The following is a 16,643-nucleotide window of genomic DNA, read 5'->3' as shown; positions in this document are numbered from 1 at the left end:
ACAGGAAACTCAACACACATGCTAAGACAGACTCAGAGACACGGGCTTTACATAGAGACCTGACTACACTGGAACAGAGGGAACACACACGCGGGGATGACTAGACACAGAACATAGGGAGCACAGAATAACATGAGGCGCAAAGAGATCAAAAGCTAGGACCTAGAAATACCAAAACCAAAATACTGCAATAACATCAGGAAAATAAATAATAAACAATTCAACTCACTGGGTCACAGACCCAGGACCATGACAATATCACCCTATTAGAGCACTTCGCTCTCGCTCTGCAGGCCTACTTGTTGTTCCTAGAGTATTTAAAAGTAGAATGGGAGGCAGAGCCTTCAGTTTTCAGGCCCCTCTTCTGTGGAACCAGCTTCCAGTTTGGAATCGGGAGACAGACACTATCTCTACTTTCAAGATTAGGCTTCAAACTTTCCTTTTTGCTAAATCACAGTTAACATAATCATCAGGGAGCAAACTGAGGCTGCTCTCATACTCCTGGAGCTAACTCAGTAATCTGCTGACCTTCAAAAAATACTCCTTTTGTCACAGCTGCTCTCATGCTCTCATGTTTGTTTCTCGGATCAGCAATAACAGTAAGAGGACAAATCGATGTAGGAGCCACATCAGGAACACACCTTAGCGGACAGGGTCCCATGTAACTGGGCTCTATGAGTCCTGTTAGGGAAACAGTCCAAAATCCAGCCCACAGGATTTGTATTGTGTTTCTTTTGATATAGAAGCATCTAATTAAAATATTAGGATAAACTATGTTGCTGGTAGTTTCCTAGCTGATCTAGTCTGATATCAGTTACAGAGAGGAGTAACACCAGTAAACACTGAGAAGGAAAAGCAGTTTTAGAACTGATAGGATCAGGATAGGATCAATAAAATCTGAAATATACTTTTAAAAAATAATTTAGATATTGTTTAAACAGTAAATTTTTATTGCATATTCATTAACAGTGTTAATTATCCACACAGTAAAATGTTGATTATAATAATTTGAATTGAATAATTAAATGAAAACAGATGTACTGATCATCACATGTTTACAGAACCTCTATGACAAAGCTTCGGGATTAAACATCACATCTTTGAACAGCATGATCAATAACACACAGAAAGACAATCAGTTTTCTATTGTACTGTATTTCTTTTTGACTGATAAATGGTCATCTTTTTTCCCCCATGTTTTCCATTTCTTGATTACTGTTTGTGACCAAAAAATGAGGAAAGAAAACCACATTTTAACTTAGGTGACTCCTTTCTACCTTTACATTTTTTGTGATTGCATAACTCGTTGAATATTTCTCTGACAGCCTGCTTGTTTATTTCACACTGCAGTAATCCAGGCTTTTTCCTCCAGGTGAGTAGTCAACATCTCGGATGTGATGCATAAGCACAAGAATGATGGGTTTACCAATCCACACTAAAAGCCAAAAGAGAGACATAACATCAGGTTTGTGGAGTTGATTGATTGATTGATTGATTGATTGATTGATTGATTGATTGATTGATAATACTTTATTTATCCCAATGGAAATTGTTTTAAAGGCTGCCAGACCATGAGCACCCATTCCAACCATATATAAAATACACAAACATAGCATTGGGCAGACAGGTCAGAATCAGAATCAGAATCAGAATGGGTTTATTGCCAGCTGTTGAGGTTTACAACATTAGGAAATTGCTGCGGTGCTTCAGTGCAAACAATAAGAATTAAAGTGCTATGTAGAAAGAAAGATATGTGCATGAGATATACATGAGATATATACATGAGAATAAGAATTAAGAGTGCTACGTAGAAAGATATATACATGAGTGCAGGTGGTGATCAGTGCCAGGTCAGAGAGGTATGAAAAAAAAATACATGGTTATCATGGTTCCGACTCTCGATGGAGGTACATCTCGTTCAATGCCCTCCATCAAGAGTGTCACCAGGCACCCGATGCAACTGACCATCCCGTATCTGGCAGAAAACCTTCTCTGCAGGACAATCGGACTTTCCTGAGCCCAGGCTTTTTGTTGAGAATAGGGTGTCAATTTCGTTAAGGGACCAGTTGATCAACTCCATAACTCTAGAGAACAAGCCTGAGTCACTATCTGACAGTTAGAGCTAGATGAGACTAGAAAAGGACATAGAAGCCAAGCAGGAGAGGTAAGGGAGAGAACCCTGAATGGCAAGGTAAAATGTCTTATAAACACAAAAGACATAAAGCTTTAAACAGACTGAGGAATGGCTGGAAGAACATCTTTAGTACCAGAAGGCAGTTTGAAAAGTAAAGTGTCCCACAGAGTCCACTGAACAAAAATGAAAATCTATTTCTTACATTCCTTTATTCCCATGGCTGCCTCTAAATCCGATCCAATACGGGATGTGATTGGACAGAAGACCATTATGATGTCACATTCATGAAGGCTGCTGCTGATTTGAACCTCCACTGATGTTTGGCTCTGTAGTTGCTCCAGGATGGATGCATCAGCACCAAAGGTCTTCTGAGCAGTAACAACAAACCCGACTCTCACTGTGGGCCGAGTCGATGAACATGATGGAGATGATTGCCGGTCCTTTCCTGAGAAAGATGATGATTAATGTTAATTTACCAGCGTTGAACTTTAGAGTTTCGAGGACCTGATGAACAAAGGTCTTACCTCTGACTGGTTGTGCCGGTTGCTTGGAAGTTTTCCCTTCTGATGAAATAAAGTTCAAAACTGATGCTTAACATACACTGTTCCAAACAATAGTAATGTCAAATTATTTTACTGTGTATTTTTCACTGTTTTTCTAGAATATCATTACATTTACATAAGTAGACTATGATCTGACACGTCAAATGTAAAATAACATAACATCAGAATCAGAATCAGAATGGGGTTTATTGCCAGATGTTGAGGTTTACAACATTAGGAACATCACTGTAAATGTAATAAAACACAATTTACTTGTTTGTTAAATATATTTTGTTGTACATATGCATATTTAGATCATAAAAATACATCCAGGAATGTCTCCCATCATGCCTTTGGACATGTGCTGCTGTTTAGATGTTCTTGTTTTATTGTTTATGGTTACGTTACTTTAAACTGTTATCTTGAATGTTGTGTTTACGCCGTGGTGCAGCGTCACTGACAGTTGTTGTTTTGTGGAGAGAATGTTGTACCATGAGTGATTTCTGTTGTGCTGTTGTTGAACCTTGAGGCACATTGTAGTACCATCAAGTGTTTCAATAAAGAGCTCCTCCTACCAGCTTGGGGTTAAATAACAAGCTCAATCTCTCTCTGTGAGCTTCCTTGTTAAAATTTCTCTGCATGCCACAATGTAAAACATTGCACGGACACGCTGTGCTAATATATAATTTGAAAAAGAAATGTAGAGGTAGGAATTGCAATTAATATAAATAACATGGCGCTAAGCATCGGCCAATGAATGTGAACTAACAACAAGGTCGCGGGTAACGCTGCGACCGTAGGAAAAAACCCTAATATGAAGGTATTTTACTGTGCATTTTACAGTAATGTTCTGTTCTTCTAGAACATCATTAAAGTTACGTAAATAGACTTTGACTTCACATTTTGAATGTAAATTAACGTTAAATCACTGTAATGTAATACAACATAATTGTCATGATTATTAAATGTATCTGTCTGTACATATGCATATTTAGATTGTTAAAACACATTCACAAATGTATCATGGTTTCACAAATATCTGTCCGTTATTTGAAAGATTGAACTGTTGAATTCAAATGTAATGCTATGGAAAAGTATATAACATGATTCCTATAAGCTTGTGTTACATCACATAAGTATTATGATCATTGCTAGTTAGGTCGTTCTTGGCTCAAGAGTTGGCAGTTCGCCTTGTGATCAGAAGATTGCCGGTTCGCGCCCTGGCTCGGACACTCTCCGTCATTGTTTCCGTGGTCATGACTTTTCACCTACCGCCTACTAGTGATGGCCAAAGGGGCCGATGGTGCGATATGGCAGCCTCGCCTCTTTCCCAGGGCATGCAATCAATTATTATTTAAACCAACTGTTAACTGTATATTTCTGTACATTTATTATGATTCATATTGCCACATTCAGTGACCTTGTGTATAGGTAATTTCATTGTTTGATCACGTAAAAATGTTCCTAATTTAATGTCTAAAAGCACTTGGAAAAGGCAGAATCCCATGTCAAATTAGCGCAACAAACTATTTTCATTACTGAAAATAACTATTTTTATGGGACACTTATTTTCTGTTATTTTACGGTCGTATTTTGGCGCCCCAGCTGCGGGAATATTACCTTTTTTTTAAGATGTTTTTTTTTCCCTATTTATAGATGATTTCTTTGTTTAATCACATTAACATGTTCCTGATTTAATGTTTAGCGGCACTTGAAAAAGGCAAGATCCCATGTCAAATTAGCGCAACTAATTGTATTTTCATTACTGGAAATAACCGTATTTTTATGCGGCAGTTATTTTCTGTAATTATAAGGTCGTATTTTGGCGCCCCAGCTGCCGGAATATTACCGTTTTTTCAAGATGCTTTTTCTAACAGTGTAGTTTAACATTCGATTCTGATGATACCTTGTTTCATCTGATGCTGAAACAAGCTGTCATCGGCAGAATATATCCATATTATATTGATATTTAAATAACAGGTTTAACTAATACTTTTAAACATTTTTTTAATTTAACTGACCGCTTATTTATCAAATATTAAGCATCTAGAGACACACCATTAGAGGGCATACAAGACACACAAAGACACAAATACATATACAAATACATCATTAAAGTCATTAAGATAAGTCATTAAGATAAGATGGGCCCAATTAATGTAGACCTTTTATCTGAGGGTCAGGATTTTAAATCAATTCTGGATTTAACAGGGAGCCAATGAAGAGACACCAATGTTTGCTGTTTCTAGACCCTGTCAGTACTCTGCTCTGTGAAGTTTTTGCAACATTAGTCTGAATGTGAGCAGGGAGTACAGCGCTGTACACATCACAGTTTATACAGCTGCTTCTATAAGTATTTACAGCCTCACTAACCTCATACCTGTGGACTGGTGTTTGTTAGCCAATCAAATCTCTAATAATCAGCTATGTACCACAGGCATTCAAGCTGGCTGTAGTTAAACCTTTACTCAAAAAGCATCTCTAGACCCAGCAGTCTTAGCTAATTATAGGCCAGTCTCCAACCTTCCTTTCATATCAAACATCCTTGAAAGAGTAGTTGTCAAACAGCTAACAGATCATCTGCAGAGGAATGGTTTATTTGAAGAGTTTCAGTCAGGTTTTCAGAGCTCATCACAGCACAGAAACAGCTTTAGTGAAGGTTACAAATGATCTTCTTATGGCCTCTGACAGTGGACTCATCTCTGTGCTTGTCCTGCTAGACCTCAGTGCAGCGTTCGATACTGTCGACCATAACATCCTATTAGAGCGATTAGAACATGCTGTAGGTATTACAGGTACTGCACTGCAGTGGTTTGTATCATATCTGTCTAATAGACTCCAGTTTGTGCATGTAAATGGAGAGTCCTCTTCACACACTGAGGTTAATTATGGAGTTCCACAGGGTTCAGTGCTAGGACCAATTCTGTTTACATTATACATGCTTCCCTTAGGCAGCATCATTAGAAGACATAGCATACATTTTCACTGCTATGCAGATGACACCCAGCTCTATCTGTCCATGAAGCCAGATAACACACACAAATTACTTAAACTGCAGGAATGTCTTAAAGACATAAAGACCTGGATGGCCGCTAACTTTCTGCTTCTTAATTCAGATCAAACTGAGGTTATTGTACTCGGCCCTGAAAATCTTAGAAAAATGGTATCTAAGCAGATTCTTACTCTGGATGGCATTACCTTGGCCTCCAGTAACACTGTGAGGAACCTTGGAGTCATTTTTGACCAGGACATGTCCTTCAACACACATATTAAACAAATATGTAAGACTGCTTTCTTCCATTTGTGCAACATCTCTAAAATTAGAAATATCCTGTCTCAGAGTGACGCTGAAAAACTAGTTCATGCATTTATTACTTCCAGGCTGGACGACTGTAATTCATTATTATCAGGAAGTCCTAAAAACTCCCTGAAAAGCCTTCAGCTAATCCAAAATGCTGCAGCAAGAGTGCTGACAGGGACTAGAAAGGGAGAGCATATTTCTCCTGTTTTGGCCTCCCTTCATTGGCTTCCTGTTAAATCCAGAATTCAAAATCCTGCTCCTCACATACAAGGTCTTAAATAATCAGGCCCCATCTTATCTTAATGACCTTGTAGTACCATATCACCCTATTAGAGCACTTCGCTCTCGCACTGCAGGCCTACTTGTTGTTCCTAGAGTATTTAAAAGTAGGCCCCTCTTCTGTGGAACCAGCTTCCAGTTTGGATTCGGGAGACAGACACTATCTCTACTTTTAAGATTAGGCTTCAAACTTTCCTTTTTGCTAAAGCATATAGTTAGGGCTGGACCAGGTGACCCTGAATCCTCCCTTAGTTATGCTGCAATAGATAGAGTTAAGTCCCCCGTTTTGGTGAATTGCGCTTGGGTCTCATTCCTGCCTGCACAAAGCTGGATCATGACATTTAGAGGATGTAAAACTCCATGAGCGCCTGGCAGCACAAATGAACCAGCTGCTTGTTGATGAGACACACCCAGAATGGCTAACTGAAGGCCGGGAAGTCCTGATTCTCAAGGACCCCCAGAAGGGACTGGTCCTGTCCAACTACTGACCAATAAGTCTGTGAAGGTTCTCAGTCATCCAGGTCATCGTAGTCAAAGGAGCTTGCAAAGAAAAGTGTCTGGACATCTGGAAGTAACTTAAAGAAGTCCAGACGCTTTTCTTTGCAAGCTCCTTTGACTACTGACCAATAACATTTCTCAGTGCCACATGGGTCAATACATGAGTGGGGCACAGAAAGGGATGGGCAAGAATGTCAAAGGCACAAAACACCAGCTACCGGTAGACCGAGCAGTCAGCCGAGACTGCAAGACTAGGCTGAACAACCTGTGCACTGCCTGGATTGATTACAAGAAGGCCTATGACGGAATGGGGCAGTTGTCAGCCACCTCCTGTACATGGATGATGTTTTTGCCGTCTATCTGCCTCAACACTATTCAACTTAGAAAAACCATACAACCACCATTAGATTCCTCTTCTTTTGGACATTACTGGTTGTATTATTCTCATTTTTTTACTTTTATATTTTTTAAATTATTCAAATGTGTTCAACAAAACTTTTACCATGTATTTCAATGGAGAGACCCTTCAAATCCTCATTCCAGTTACTCTTATTTCTATTCTAACTACTTCCAAATACGTTGACCCTAGAGCCAACCTTCAAACTTAAATACAAGCTGAAAAGTTCAATGGCTAGGCTTCATTTTAATCTTTTTAATATTGTTTACATTTTTTTCTGTAGCTCCAGTTTAACTTTCATGCTTTTTTTCACCCATTTCTGAGTTTATAATGTGTGTGTATGGGACGGAATATTGGAGGTTAGAGTGAGACAGGTCAACTGAATGGGAGCAGGGAAAGATTTATTTTAATATCGTCTCTTTAAACTGCTATGTGTCCATAGCGTTTGCTCTACAGCCATCATTTTCCTCTCAAAACATAGCCATTGGTGCCCTCTTTCATCCAATGTTATTGTTATTATAATTAATATTATGATTCTTTCATAAATGTCACCAATCCACACCCTCCTCCATTCATCTCTTCCATAGAGTCCAGTGTTAAAATGGCTCCGAAAATTTGTCTGTCTTCAACTGTATTTACACTGTCACCACATCCATATAATAAACTCCATTCTGTAGAGCGGATATTGCTGGCACTCACGGTAAATGAATTTTGTCAAAACGACTTGTAGTTTTTTCTTGGGAAGTATGTGTTTCGGGGTTACGTTTCTGTTTTTATTTAAAACAGCAGCAGACAGCCACATGTCTGTGTGTGTGTGGTGCCACTGGCTGGAGTCGCTATCTGGTCTTTAAGTCTGACGTCATTAGCCATTTCTGCAGCAGAGCCATATCTGGACTCCGCTGTAGGCTCTTAAGTCAAACAATCACTGCGGCATCACTAAGAGTTAAAAACTGTCTAAATTCTTTCTTCTTTAATAAAATGATCAGTGTGGCTGCTCTACCAGCTGTAGCAATTAAGTTTAACATCCAGACATTCATGAAAACAGAATTAATTAAATTTAACAGAGTTAGAAGTTAGCTGGAAGTTAACTTGCTAGTTTCCACCTAAACATGATCTGTTTGAGAGATTTCTGAAAAAAAGAAAACATTCAGCTCTGCTATCACTTTCGACATAAATGAAGACAGGAAAGTAAACAGCAGTGACGTTTATAGGGTTACTGATGTTGGATTAGCTGGTATATAATGATGTGCTAAGTGATTGCTAGCGACACAGCTATGATAGCATAACATTAGCACAGTGAAGCTGGAGGATGTTTGTTCTCTTTCCAACAGTGTGTCTTTCAAAGCTCAGAGATTTAAACTTTTTGAAGTGTGTAGATATAAGTAGAGTGATAACCTTCTAACTGACCCATAGAAATACATTGCATTTTGTAGGAGTGTTTCGCTTATTTTAGAGTTTAGAAATGTGTTAAAATATAATGTAGAACTATTGTAGAGACACTGCCCTTAAACTAATAAAGGCTGACTGTGTCGTGAACTTAGGAGTAGAGTGTAGGAGACCTCCCCCCACTGAGTGGAAATTCCCCAGAGGATGTTTTAGGGTGGGGGTCTCAATATTTGTAACTGGATAACTGTGGTTTCGAAGGGAGAGGGGTTTTATGACCTCTAGGGAGTTACCTACACCCACAGTGTTTTAACTGTCACGCACACACATCCACACGCACACTCACTCATGTGCACACACATACACACAGGTATGCGGACACAGTCACACACACGAGCACTCACATAGACACATGGGAACGTGCACATATAGGCATTCATGTGCTTGTGCACATAGACACAGACAGAGTTTGCAGCACACCGTAGGGGGTTTATGATGGGGTCGCTTCTATAAAACTGTTTTTTTCTCAGACAAAGGGGTGAAGATTTTTGCAGAGGGACACTGGACTCGTCCTCCCTTCTAGAAGTGCATGCTTAAATGAAGATGAATAAAGATGAATACAGGTTTTGTGAAATGACTACCGAGTTCTGGTGCCGTCTCTGGAAGTTTAAAATAAAAGAAAATAAAAGAACCGGGGTAAAACTGATTTCTCAACAATTTTCAGTCAGGAGTTTGTGTCAACAGCAGGGATGACCCCACTTTTTAAATTGCTCTTGTGACCACATTTGACAGCAGGAACAGAAAGAACGCACTGTTGTGTAGAACAACTCCTGAAACTGAAACAATTGCTCGGGATCCTCACTGTTTGTGTTAGGTGAGGCTGTGTGCAGTCAGGAATAGGACCCAAGGTGCAGACTCCGGAGACAGACGTGAACTCAAAAAGGCTTTAATGCTGAACGCAACATGACATAACTAGAAAAACTCAAAATAAACTTACACCGGTGGACAGGCAAAACACACAGCAAAATAAACGGTAGATCGCGACACGGACACAGAGAAACACAGGGCTTAAATACACAGAGGGAGCAATCAGGGAATGGGTAACAGGAGGGAAACACAGCTGGTGCAAATCAGGCCTAACGAGACAAGGGGAAGCAAAACCAGACACATTAACATCAGACATGGACTTTCAAAGTAAAACAGGAAACACATAACACAGACTGAACAAAGACACAGACTCATATGCAGGCACTACAAAGGGAACAGAGACGTGGGACCAGGGCAGACACAAACACTGACTGAACACGGGGATATAGGAACTTAGGATACACATAGACGCGAACTAGACAAGGGGATGCAGGTGATAGGGGAGACAGAGCAACTAAAGAAGACAGAGACCTAAGCCATAAGACAGAACTTAAAGAAACCAAAAACTAGACAGTATAAATAATATCGTAAACTCAAAAACCCTGGGTCGACGACCCAGGCATCCTAACAGTACCCCCCCCTTAAGGGCTGGCTTCCAGACAGCCCAAACCAAAACATCAAAATAAAAAAAAAAATAAAAAAAACAACCCAACCAGGGTGGGCGGCGGGGGAAACAGGATGGAGGGCTCGAAAGAAATGAAACACATTGAGCCAAAAACAAAAAAAGTGCAAACACTGGAGCCCGGAAAGCAACAGAACAAAAAACAGGCTCATGACAGGCGCAGGCAGCCAGGAAAAACAGTTCACAAAAAGTTCAGAGGGCCGGCCCGGAGGCTGACAGCACAATAGTCCAAACCCGGGCAGTTCAGGGGGGCGGCCCGGAGGCTGACGGCCCAAGAGCCCAGAAAACAGTTCAGGAGGCCGGCCAGGCGGGAGGCACCGGTGGCGACGGAGCAGATCAGGAGGCCGGCCGGGCGGGAGGCACCGACGGCGACCGAGCAGATCAGGAGGCCGGCCGGGCGGGAGGCACCGACGGCGACGTAGTTCAGGGGGCCGTCCATGACAGCAATGACGTCCAGTCATCGGCCAGAGAGGACGTGCAGGACGAGCAGGCCGGACGGGACGAGCAGGCCGTGCAGGCCGGACAGGACGTGCAGGAACAGACAGCATGGAGACCTCAGGAGCAGACGAAGCTGAACACTCGGAGGCCGGACCAGGCGGAGCTGCAGAGGCCGGACCAGGCGGAGCAGCAGAGGCCGGACCAGGCGGAGCAGCAGAGGCCGGACCAGGCGGAGCAGCAGAGGCCGGACCAGGCGGAGCTGCAGACTCGGAGGCCGGACCAGGCGGTGGAGCCGGTGGTGGCTGAACGGCCCCCTCGGACCCTCCAGCGGAGAAAGGAGGCTGAAGCGGTTCCTCGGGCCCTCCAGCGGAGACAGGTGGCTGAACGGGCCCCTCGGGCCCTCCAGCGGAGACAGGTGGCTGAACGGGCCCCTCGGGCCCTCCAGCGGAGACAGACGGCTGAACGGGCCCCTCGGGCCCTCCAGCGGAGACAGACGGCTGAACGGGCCCCTCGGGCCCTCCAGCGGGAACAGACGGCTGAAGCAGTCCCTCGGACCCTCCAGCGGAGGCAGATTGCTGGACGGATGACAGAGGAGAGGAGTGACGATGGCGTCGCTTCCTTCTAGATGAGGGAACTGAAACTGGCGGAGATACGGAGACCTCCTCCTCATCTGACCACATGGCCGCCAGGAAAAAGGCAGGCGCATGGGCAGGCGAACAAGGTCCTGGCTGGTGTGAGGAAGGAGAGGCAGTCTGAGGTAGAGACGAGGCAGGTGGTGAGTGTGTGTTGTCCTGGGGCGGCGGTGAAGAAGTGGAAGTGAAGGTAGAGAGAGCAAGCTCGCCAGCCCTGACTTGCTCCCTCCAGGCAGCTATGGAGCTGCCCAGCACAGTGTCCATAGAAAACTGAGTAAGCCGAGGGTTGCTCCGAATGATGGCATCCACAGCACTTAGCCCAACTGCCATGGTCCTCAAATCATTGGCCTGAGCAATGCGGTCAAGGAGCCTAATCATCCGCTCCATCTCAGCATCGAATCCAAAAGCTGAAGAGTCTGCAGGGTCCATGTTCTGGTCGCGATCTTCTGTTAGGTGAGGCTGTGTGCAGTCAGGAATAGGACCAAAGGTGCAGACTCCGGAGACAGACGTGAACTCAAAAAGGCTTTAATGCTGAACGCAACATGACATAACTAGAAAAACTCAAAATAAACTTACACCGGTGGACAGGCAAAACACACAGCAAAATAAACGGTAGATCGCGACACGGACACAGAGAAACACAGGGCTTAAATACACAGAGGGAGCAATCAGGGAATGGGTAACAGGAGGGAAACACAGCTGGTGCAAATCAGGCCTAATGAGACAAGGGGAAGCAAAACCAGACACATTAACATCAGACATGGACTTTCAAAGTAAAACAGGAAACACATAACACAGACTGAACAAAGACACAGACTCATATGCAGGCACTACAAAGGGAACAGAGACGTGGGACCAGGGCAGACACAAACACTGACTGAACACGGGGATATAGGAACTTAGGATACACATAGACGCGAACTAGACAAGGGGATGCAGGTGATAGGGGAGACAGAGCAACTAAAGAAGACAGAGACCTAAGCCATAAGACAGAACTTAAAGAAACCAAAAACTAGACAGTATAAATAATATCGTAAACTCAAAAACCCTGGGTCAACGACCCAGGCATCCTAACAGTTTGAAAATGATTTGGATAGAAGTTAGGGTCTTGGATTTAGAAGCAGTGTTTCAAAAGGTGGACTGAGATACATTTTAGAAAGGTTTTGCCACAGAGTAATAGTATGTCAGTAGTTAGTCCTGGACAACTGGATCCAGCATTCTGATTGGCGCATGAATTCCAAGCTTCTGTTGATGGATTTGTCTTCAGCAGAGAGGTGGTTCACATCTGGCATTGGGAGTCAGTTGATAACTTTTAAAATCATCTTTTCTGACTGGATGATGAAAACTTACAGCATTTACCTGTCTGTAGTGGATTCTCCCACATTTCAGTGATCCGGTGATTAAAAGAATATGAACTTTTAATGTCTGGGAAGGCTCTCAGTCATCCAGGTCATTGTAGTCTAAGGAGACTTACCCTAAGTTTCTGGACCTTGTGTTTATCAGATAAAACCATGGTGTCCTTTGATGTAGTCTCTCTCTTCACTTGCATACCCACCACGGAGGCAGTGGAGACTGTCATAAAAGGACTACAAGAAGACAGCTCCTTGGAGGACAGGACAAACTTCACACCCGATCAGATTTGCACCCTGTTAGACCTCTGCCTTACCAATACATATTTCAAATACAACAAGGGAAAACTGCGGTAAGATGGCTTCACCGATGAGAGCTCCGAGTCATCTCAGCAAATTATTATTTTGCACTCCTTTCTATTTCTGTGCGCACAGCGCGATCATACACTCGGTATGACAGACAAACGCTTTTGATGCTACATTCGTCAGCCAGCTCGGACTTTACAGCGGGTCTCGACTCCGTGGACGCTCTGCTGCCTGGGATCCTATGTTTACTCACGCGACGTCGAGGGAAAACAAAGAGGGGGAAATGCGCAGGAGTTTTGTGCCGAATGCGGCAGAGAAACAGCAAGCCACCTCTGCCCAGCATCCTGCTCGCGAATCTCCAGTCTCTGGACAACAAACTTGACGAGCTGCGTGCACGGAGTAAACACCAACAAGACAAGACGTTCTGGCCTTCACAGAGACATGGCTGGAGCCCAGCGTCCCCGACTGCGCCATCATGCCGGATGGATTCACTGTTTACCGGAGAGGCCGAACGAAGGACTCAGGTAAGAAAAGGGGAGGAGGGGTGTGCTTTATGGTTAACTCTTTGTGGGATAGAGATGTGTGTATGTTAAAAACTTACTGCTCTCAGAGCCTCGAGCTGCTGACCATTAAAGTCAGGCCTTTTTACCTCCCGAGGGAGTTCAGCTCAGTTCTCCTCTCAGCTGTTTACATTCCTCCACACGCTGATAACGCTACGGCTGTGGACGAACTATATGACATCATTACTGGACTTGAGAAAAAAAATCCAGAAGCTGCCTTTATTGTGCTGGGAGACTTCAACAGAGCCAACATGAAGAAGGTTCTCCCCAAATACTACCAGCACATCTCCTTCCCCACAAGAGGTGATCAAACATTGGACCACTGTTACACTCCATTCAAAGAGTGCTACAAACCCCTCCCCCGCCCAGCTTTTGGTAAGGCAGACCATTGTTCCATACTGCTGCTGCCTGCATACAGACAAAGACTGAAACAGGAAAAACCAGCTTCCAGGGTTATTTACAAATGGGACAGTGAGGCTGAGGAGGTCCTGCAGAACTGCTTTGACACAACTGACTGGCAGATTTTTGTGGATGCAGCTGATGGCAACATCAATGAACTCACAGACTCTGTCATTGGATATATTGGAAAGTGCATGGATGATACCATCACAAAAACCACTGTCCGCATATATCCAAATCAGAAACCCTGGGTAAATAAAGACGTTCGTGCCAAGCTAAAAGTGCGGACCTCTGCCTTTAACTCCGGGGATGCTGATGCATATAAAGCAGCCAGGTACGACCTCCGGAAGTCCATAAAAAAGGCCAGAAAGGACTACAGGGACAAAATGGAGTACAGCTACCACAGATTTGACACCAGGCGACTGTGGAATGGACTGACTGCATCACTGACTACAAGAAGGCCAACACAGGCAGTGTTCAGCCCACTGCATCTCTAGCAGACGAGCTCAACAACTTTTATGCTTGTTTTGATGCAGAATACAGAGAGCAGATCCTCTACCCTCAGGAGGACAGTGAGGCTGCAACTTTAACTCTGAAAACAGAAGCTGTGAGATGGACCTTTAAAAAGGTCAATCCTCACAAAGCTCCAGGACCAGACGTGTATACATACACACACATATATATATATATATATATATATATATATATATATATATATATATATATATATATATATATATATATATATATATATATATATATATATGTGTGTGTACATATATATATATATATATATATATATATATATATATATATGCTTCTCTTCTTCCTTCCATCCCATCATTTCATATATCACTCTCTACTTGCTGTCCATCTGAGAACAAGGCACAACTTGCTATTGCAATAAACTATAATCTAATTATCCACACCTAACAACTCTTGCACTTAATCTATAATAAAATGATGACAGAAAAATGTTATAGCCCTGCCTTTAGTAGCCTCACACAGCTCCTGCTGTTTCCTCCTCATGTCCTTACCAGCCATGTCTGCACAATGTTATATCATGAGTAATATTTTTTTTAAAAATCCAGCTAAATAAAACACACACATGCACACACTGTGACATTTTAGACCTTCTTCAGAATACTGTATATACTATGGGCATCATGGTGCTGATCCAGAATCCTTACATTATTATTCATTACTAGAGCTACAATAATAAAGCAAAGAGGAGGGGGAAGTAATAAATATGAAATAATGTCATTATGATGATTCCATTTGTTTCACTATCCACTCTGTGCAGGGCAAAGCTTATTACATTTTTAAACTGTAGAGATACAATAATTTTACTGCTGTAAAATCCAAGTTTTGTCTTATTTAAAATATAAATCTAATATAATCTGCTTCTTAATGTATGTTCTTTAAAATACAGCGTGTGTTTTTTAATATATTATAATTGTAATAATGCATAATTATGGGGACATGCATATTAGATCGTTTTTAGTGAAATATAATCCCTCCAGAAAGGCAGGAAATGCCCAGAAACTTACTTTAAAACTAAATATGTTCTAAATACTTTAAAACTAAATATGCTCAAAATACTTTAAAACTAAATATGTTCCCTAAAACGGTGACAGAGCTACAGACCCATGACAGCCTTACACAGGTAGCCAGCAGCTATGACCAGCACTGCTTGTGCAGTTAATAAAAGGACAGGTAATGTTTGTCGCGCTGTTGCACACACAGCACGCTCGTTTGTTTCAGTTCGTCAGTTGCAACAAGACAGCTTACCAACGTGTACGTAATAAGCTAATACTCCTGTGTGCTACACACTACAGTGTACGCTGTACACCTACTTCCTGGTTGTGTCGCATCAGTCTGTGTTTCTCCTACAGCTCCGGACCGCTAAAAATGCGCGTGCTCTTTGTGAGCTCGTTCCCGGCTCGTAACCAGCGCGTTCTGCCATCAAGGGCGATCATTGGTTAATAGTGATCATGTGACTGATGCAAGCCAGATCCTTTTATTTAGCAAAACTGTGATTAATAGTTAAATATTATTGTTGAGGAGCACAGACAGGACTCCGCACGCACACACACATAAAAAAGTGTCTTTTGACAAATGTGGAGTGGGTTGGTCTCCATTGGCATTTCTCCTTGGTGCTGGTTATACAAAAAAAAGAGGCTTCAAAATGGAAGCTGCTAAATTTTGTGGTGGGCCTAGCGAAATATTCTATATATAAAAGTAGAAAGGATAAGATTGATTTTTTTTCAGAGAAACGGGTTGATACAACTTTCATTTTGCTGGTTAAATATAGAGTTAAAGTGGAGTTTCAGTTTTACTCGTTGATGAATAATTTAACAGAGTTTTCTTCTCAGTGGTGTGTTAGGAATGTGGTGTGTTCTGTCATAGATGGCCGTTTGTACTTCAGCCCTATGTTCATGTGACAGTTTTGTTTTTTGTTTTTTTTTCCCTTTGTGACAACGCTTGTGATGTTTTGATGTTTATTTATTGGTAATAAATGTGTTTTTAAAACTCAAAACTCTTTCTTTCTTTCTCTCTCGCTTTCTTTTTTCTTTCTTTCTTTCTTTCTTTCTCTTTCTTTTTTTCTTTACTATGCAGAGCGGTGGCAGGGCGTGGTCTGTGGCACGGCTGCGGGGCAGGCGGACAAACCTGAGTGGCTTCTGCAATAACGGCTTAAAACAGAATGAACTGGTCCTGTTGTTGTTGTCGATGTGTGTAGGCTGTAGCTGTTGCAGCCACGTGTGTAAGTTGACAGTCGCAATAAATAGATGTAGTGAAAAGTGCGAACAAGTGGCAGGGTCTGTCGTGCCCCAGTCCTGGGGTTTGGCACCACTTGTAAATGATGCACAACGAGA

General features: G+C 42.4%; 1 long non-coding RNA gene across 1 annotated transcript; it reads right to left on the bottom strand.

The window, feature by feature from the left end:
- Positions 1–938: 938 nt before the first annotated feature.
- On the bottom strand, positions 939–2,738 carry LOC145425978 (uncharacterized). The gene is made up of 3 exons (XR_013906747.1): positions 2,659–2,738; positions 2,337–2,579; positions 939–1,435 (listed from the first exon to the last, which is right to left on the bottom strand). It is a non-coding gene; the product is annotated as an uncharacterized LOC145425978 (long non-coding RNA).
- Positions 2,739–16,643: the final 13,905 nt, after the last annotated feature.

Source organism: Astatotilapia calliptera, chromosome 3, assembly GCF_964374335.1.
Source record: "Astatotilapia calliptera chromosome 3, fAstCal68.1, whole genome shotgun sequence".
Taxonomy (NCBI): Eukaryota; Metazoa; Chordata; class Actinopteri; order Cichliformes; family Cichlidae; genus Astatotilapia; species Astatotilapia calliptera.
Note: the sequence above shows the minus strand (reverse complement) of the source record. Positions and strands in the feature narration are given on the sequence as shown.